This window comes from Rutilus rutilus, assembly GCF_951802725.1.
Source record: "Rutilus rutilus genome assembly, chromosome: 21".
Lineage (NCBI taxonomy): Eukaryota > Metazoa > Chordata > Actinopteri > Cypriniformes > Leuciscidae > Rutilus > Rutilus rutilus.
This window is the reverse complement of record NC_140226.1, coordinates 15,755,009-15,762,265: the sequence shown is the minus strand read 5'-3', so window position 1 is coordinate 15,762,265 and position 7,257 is coordinate 15,755,009.

The following is a 7,257-nucleotide window of genomic DNA, read 5'->3' as shown; positions in this document are numbered from 1 at the left end:
TTAAGGGAATAACATAGTTTAATATGAAAAAACGGTGGAAGTGTTCCTTTGAGTATTAACTTTGCATATTGAATCAATTCCTGACAAACATTTGAATTATTATTTGAATTATCACAGTAAGTCTTTTAATTGTGTATTGCTTTGGAAAGGCATTTTCTTTCAAAAACATTTTTATTATATCTTTTATTATTTTTAAATTATTTAATTTAATTTTACATTTTTATGATTTTTATAATTATTAGCTTTTAAAGGGGACATATCGTGAAAATCTGACTTTTTCCATTTTTAAGTGCTATAATTGGGTCCCTGGTGCATCTACCAACCCAGAAAACATGAAAAGTGACAATCCAGTAACTTTGTTTTGGTAAGCCTTTCTCTGCAAGTATGTCAAAAAATAAACTGATCCGATTTCGCTCCCCTTCTGACGTAGGAAGGGGATCTTATTATAATATTATGGCCCCTTATTCTGCTAGTTCCACGGCGCCGCCATTTGGTTTTCGCAAGCAACAACAGTGTAACAACATGATGGCAAAAGTTCTAGCAAAGCATGCAAACTGTTCTGTCGTTGGCTGCACAGACAAGCACAGAACAATTTGACCAAAAATGTTACAGCTGTCTTATAAAGACCTCAGGAAACTGTCAACTTGTGTAAAAGTTAAACATGATGGCACATGCAAGTCGATGAGATGAATCAATTTACTCCACAACAACTACATAAAAGTATCCACTAACCATTCAGAAACGTCCAGGTGCAATGTAAAAGTTGCAACCTCATCCTGAGTCTCTCCTGCACTCCACTACTGGTTATTTTCTGAGATTTTGAATGAGTGAGATTATTCGAGTGTTTTGTTATTGCCGAGTCTTCGAAGCTCGTGTAAAGGATGAGCCGTCTTCTTAACGGAGGCGGGGAGCAGCAGCTCATTTGCATTTAAAGGGACACACACAAAAATGGCGCGTTTTTGCTCACACCCAAAAAGGAGCAAATTTGACAAGCTATAATACATTATCTGGGGGTATTTTGAGCTGAAATTTCACAGACACATTCTGGAGACAATATGTGTTGTTTAATGCACTTCATGTTGTTGATAACAAACAATGGAATATATTTTCTTTCTCTTTGTATTATTATATATATATATATATATATATATATATATATATATATATATATTTTTTTTTTTTTAATCAATATGGTACAATATTATGCTATTCAATTCAATGTGATAAATGCGTTAGAACAAAACTAATCTAAAAGTAATCAAAAAGTAGTCAGATTACATTACCTAAAATGTGTAATATACTGGATATGTTACGAACTACAATTTTTATCATGTACTGTAATTTGAAATCAGTAACAGACTACAATTTGTAAGTTACCTACCCTGCATTGAGTATAGCTTAAATGGTTAGTTCACCCAAAAATTGTCATTACTTACTCACCCGCATGTCGTTCCTAACCCGTAAAACTCTTCGGAACAGAAATTAAGATATTTTTTATGAAATCCGAGAGGTTTCTGAACCAGCCATAGGCAGCTACGTCATTGCAACTTTTAAAGCCCAGAAAGGAAGTAAAGACATTGTTAAAATAGTCCATGTGACTACAGTGGTTCAACCCTAATGTTATGAAGCGACGAGAATACTTTGTGTGCACAAAAACAAAACAAAAATGACTTTATTCAACAATCTCTACGCTATTCGCGTGTAAACAATGCAACGCTTCCGGGTTCAACATCAGAACGGCGGCTCATTATTTAATGAAATCCTTCAATGAGTGTTTCAACCACGGAAAGAAGTGAATAAAATAGCTTGTGAACAATGTCACGTAAAGCCACTCAATGACCATATAGCATGTTAGTTAGCTAGAAAACTGAAAATAAATGCACTAAATAACATATTTATTACATTTTTACTCTTAAATCATTAAAAAAAATTATAACGTTATTATAAAAACTGCATCATATTAATTGTAAAATAATGATTTGTTAATTTTAACCTTTAATAATAATGCTGGTTGACAGGTTTCTCTGTAGAAAATGTTGAGAATCTTGCCAAACAGACGTCTTTGTTTTTTAACATCTCATTACAAGCGGCCGTTAAAAGTTAAGTTAAAAAATATATTTTTTATCAAATAACAATTGCATTTAGTTTTATTCTGTTGCACTGCATCTAGTGGTTGCAATCGCTGATGTCTGAACGGCCCCTCAAGTTCTTCACCCACCCAAATATATAATGCTTTAAATTATTTAATGCTTAGTAATCACACTGCAGGACAGAGTCGCTCCACAAAACATAATTGGGAATGTGTAAATTAATGACAAATTAAAGATATTTTTAACTAATTATACCAATTAAATAATTTTGAAATGGTATTTGACTAAATAATTTAATCATTATGGGGGGGGGGGGGATCGATGTTCATTGCTGTCCAACTAAATGAATAAAAACAAGGCAATAAAAAACGACTCGCCTTTTTCATTGAGGACAGTAAAATTGCATGTCACGTCAACTGTCCATCTAAATATATAACCATCATCTCCCGGTGGGGCCCCCCAGCTCTGTTCCGGTGGCGAGAGGTCAGTCTGCGTATGCATGTCACAGGCGAGCACTTCGGGAACGAGCCGGCTCTGGGAATGTCACACACAATGGATTTATAGCTTCTTATCTGCATGCCATTTGCATTTGCGAGGAGATCTGCAGCACGGGCCCATTTTCTCCGTCTGGATATAGCGGAGCGGCCTCCACCGGTGCCCAGGGGCTCCTCAATGCATCACTCTCTCCCTCCTTCGGCTGCTAAACATTCCCACTGCATTAGCTAAGACAAGACATCAATTATACATGCCGTGGTTTCACTGTTGCAAAATACTATTTCCAGTTGGCTTAAATATTAAAAATTAAATATTGCTTGCTGAAAGGGAATATGAAATCAGCTTGAACTTCTGCTACTTTCAAGCAGGACGTTTGGGGCCAGTGTAGAGCAAAGGGCTTGTTTTGGGCGAGCTGCACACTTGTGTTGTCCATGTGATGGCAAAAAGGAAGACTTTTAATTAGCTGTTTTTGGTCTAGCAAATATTTACCCAAGCATCTCACAAACAAGTGCTTTTAAAAGTTTGATTTAAAGCAGACCCAACAGATGGTGAACCAGGCGCTGGCTCATAACTCAACTCATAGCTGAGCTTCAGTGTGACCACGGGGTACCATTGCATATGTTAACTCAGAGGAAAAGATGCTAATATTGGTATCAGTTCAGCCATTAAAATCTTAAACCGCAGATTCAGAGCTACAGCACGAGGAGTCTTTGAAACTACTTCGCTTAGGGAAAAAGCGCATACCCACCACCAAATGTTCTTCACACTTCTCTTCATGGACTCAACCACTCCTCCTTCCGCATGTCAGTTCCTTAAAGAGCAAGGGTCGACAGTGGTTTGGGACGGTCACGCCGGGCCAGGCCTGATGGAGCATCCCCAGACCTTCAGTCCTGCCTCGTCAATTATGAATAGCTACTTCCATTATGAGCGCCACATCTGCTTTAAGGGCACACTTGCTCCAAGGAAAGAGCGCTCTGGCAGACATTCAAGAGTTTTTATGTATTTCTCCCTCTTTTTCATGCAAATAACTTTAAAGGCGATTTAATAGCCCATCTCAGCCTAATTTGCAAAGTCAACTATAAGGAAGTGGTTTGAGAGGCGTTGTCAATCTGACCAATGCAGACTATTTGTTTTCGCTTATTTGAAAACAGTAGCATTTTCATTTGGTGGCTCTAGTGATGGAGAAATAATACTTCAGCTTTAAAGTCAACATGAGATCAAAATCTACTATTTATTGTAATAAAGTCAGCATGGAACAGAAGTGGCGGTCATCTTTTTGTGACGTTTATCCGAGTGAAACAGCTTCTCGAATGAGGAAAACTGTAGGGTGGGACTTGACAGGTTGCTGGAAGAGAGGGAATATTGTCCCGTCCTTTTCGGCAGTGCACAAGTCATCAGAGATGAGATGTCCTTGTGAGGGGAAGTTAATGGAAGAGAATTCCCACCGATAATTTATCACTGTAAAAGAATATATGATCAATAAGTTATGACAACAACTTATTTTTTACTCATTAAAATAAGGTAAGCCATTTTAAACTTTTTTTTATAAGTCAGAAAAGACTAAACTAATCTTTAAAAGTCAGATTAATGTCATTTAAGTACATTGTACTTTTTTTTTTTTTTTTTACAGTGTACTAAACACTATTCCATTAAAAAACAAATTTAAGAATTCAATTTGATTTCATTGTGCCTTTAATGTAAGTTTTTTGTCTTGTTGTGAATGATTTATTAGGTTGAACTTTAAAAAGTTTGTCTTTGTAGTCTTTTATCAAAGTGTAATACTTGCTTTGGCTCTAAAATTTCTTTCCTTTTCAGCTAAAATCTTATTATTATTCAACCACTTGTCAAATAAAGACCACTTTTCACAATCCAATCAATTCCCAAATAGATAAAATCAAGTCCTTCAACAGTGTTTTTTTTGTTTTGTTGAGAAAACCAACTTACAGGCCACTACAGAGATAAGGGTAACATGTCCAGACTCTTGAAAAACAAAGCTCTTCTACAGTTGTGCCTCAAAGCAAGTTGCTGTTATTCTGGGAGGCAAGAGACATTAGCCATTTAAATTGAGCTGCATGCATCTAACATTATAGATAATGCCCAAATATAATTTACTTGTTTAACATGCAATAGGCCAGAAGAAGCCGCAGCTATACAAAAAGTTACACTTCACTAACAGTGACCACTTTAAAGGGTGGGAGAACACGCAAGACAGTTTCTCTGTGATTGTTCAAGGGCACTTTATAAATATGACCGTTAACACTTTCCAGCCATGTGTCACCTTAACTAAGCCTGAGCTGAGAAACCACAGACCAGAAGTCATGCAGACTGAAGTATTCTCATACAAGAACAAAATAGTTTTCTCTCACCTGCGTCGCCTTCGCCTCAACTGGAGACTATTTCCCACCACCTAACGTCTCATGTACCTAAACTGTTTGTAGAAGCAGTTTAACGCTTAAAATACAAATAAGGGGATCTTCCCATGGGTAGAGAAGTACAAGGTACCAATAATCCTCAATTCAAGGCAGGCGGTGCGTGAACAAACTGTAGAGCTGCTCTTCTCAAGAAACACGTTAGTTGACAAAGCAACGAGACTGCAGACATTGGTTTAGCATTAGACGACCTGAATAGCTGAAGAGTCAGATCTCACTGCACGCAGAAAGCTTTTATGAGACAACTTTTCCAATGTGCATTAACTGCTGGGAACTCTATTTTACCCACACTCTTATACAACAATGCTGTTAGAAACCAGTGTTGTATTTGAGCCCAGCTGATTCGAGTTCAGGCATAGACTTGAGTAGGGCGAGTCATTGAGTCAAACCGAGACTAGAAGAGGGTCAAGTCTGAGTCAAGACAGAGTCCAAATGGACACGGGGCGTATAACACTGTTATCAAAGGCCCGGTTTACACCTGATATTAAGATGCGTTTTGGTCGATCGGATCACAAGTAGAGGAGGGAGACACGTTCCCGTTTTCACCTGGTGTTTTATTCCATCTCTTGTCCACTTACAACCTCTTATGTCCTGATTTCTTCAAAGGAAAGGTCTATGGGCGGGTAAATCTAATGGACGAAATAAGCTTCCGCAATTTACATATGAATGCGATTGGAGACAACGTTTTAGACCCTGTTTACACCTGTATTTAGCGTCATCCACTTGTGATCGGATCGACCAAAACGCATCTTAATACCAGGTGTAAACAGAGCCAAAGAACCAAACAATTTTTGCTGTATTTGGGCTGTTGAGTTGCTAGATGCATATTTTGGTTACATTATAGGCCTTGAATAACAGGAGAAATTAAGCATTCCTGGGTTCTTTGAAGCACCAGTGGTGTCCAAAACTCTGAGGCTATGATTAATTATGATTTACACATTGAAATACAGTTCATGAGTAAAAATGTCATAAAAAGCAAAAATATTCTGCTCTTGCTAGTGAGCAAGTGACATTGATCATGTGACTGTTTACAGACGATCGGTTGTTTTTGCTTCCACTGGAGAACTTGAACATCTATTCTTAGATGAACTTGTGGCATTCATGCACCTCAAGGGCTGCTGTCAAAAAAAGCAAGTTAAAGTCCCAGAAGTTCATTTGAATTTAATTACACTTAACTCAACTTTCACTAGTAGTCTCAAACTTTGGTAAACACTTAAAGGGTGAGTTCACCCAAAAATGAAAATTCTGTCAGTTCACCCCCATGTTGTTCCAACCCCGAAAGACTTTCGTTCATCTTCTATGGAGGAGTGAGACAGCTCTCAGATTTCATCAAAAAATATTTAAATTTGTGTTCCGAAGATAAACGAAAGTCTTGCGGGGTTGAAACAGCATGGGGGTGAGCTGACAGAATTTTCATTTTTGGGTACTCACCCTTTAACGCGCATGTAAATGTGACCTCGCAACCTTGGAAGAAAGCCCCCCTCTCTTAAGTATGCCACATGTATTGGTAAATACTTGCATGACAATGGACCCTCCGCCCAGGGCCTGACGGCATTCTATATTAATAGAAGCGCTGTATATTATTCATAGGCAGAATTACTTTGGTGGCATGGTCCCAGGCCAAAGGGAGCTTCATGCACTTCTGCTCTCAGCCCTGACAAGAGGAATTCTAACAATACCGGACATGTGCAGGGCTGCCCGAGTTTACCACTGCCCACACTATCGCCCATTATAATAATCTATTCAAGGATTAAAGGGGTTTTATCTTGAAGCTCATGAATAATGAATGTGGAATTTCAAAATTTAATTGCCCCGAATTAAATGATTCAAGATAATGTTTCTTTTATAAATTTGTAATGGGGCTTGGGGGGCAAAGAATGAAAAAATACATTAAATAAAACCTTTTTTTCCCCTTCAAATGAAACGACAATGGACGAGTGCCCTTATGTCTCTTAATGGATTTTTTTTTTTTTTTTAGGCCCTCTTAAAGACAGATAGACAGGTCAAAGATTTGAAGAAAAGCACTCCACCTTATTTCAGGTGAAAAATGCACAGAACTTTAATCTTGGACTTGTCATTGTGGACAGACTCTAATGGCTTTTACCTATACAGTCATACTGATGTACTAGGAGTCAGTGCAATCCACTATGTATCTTCTTTATGGCTAGATCATGTTAAAGATTTGAGAATAAGTGTAGTAAAGCTGTTAGCTTTCCAAAGCTATAAATCTATATACAGAAGCA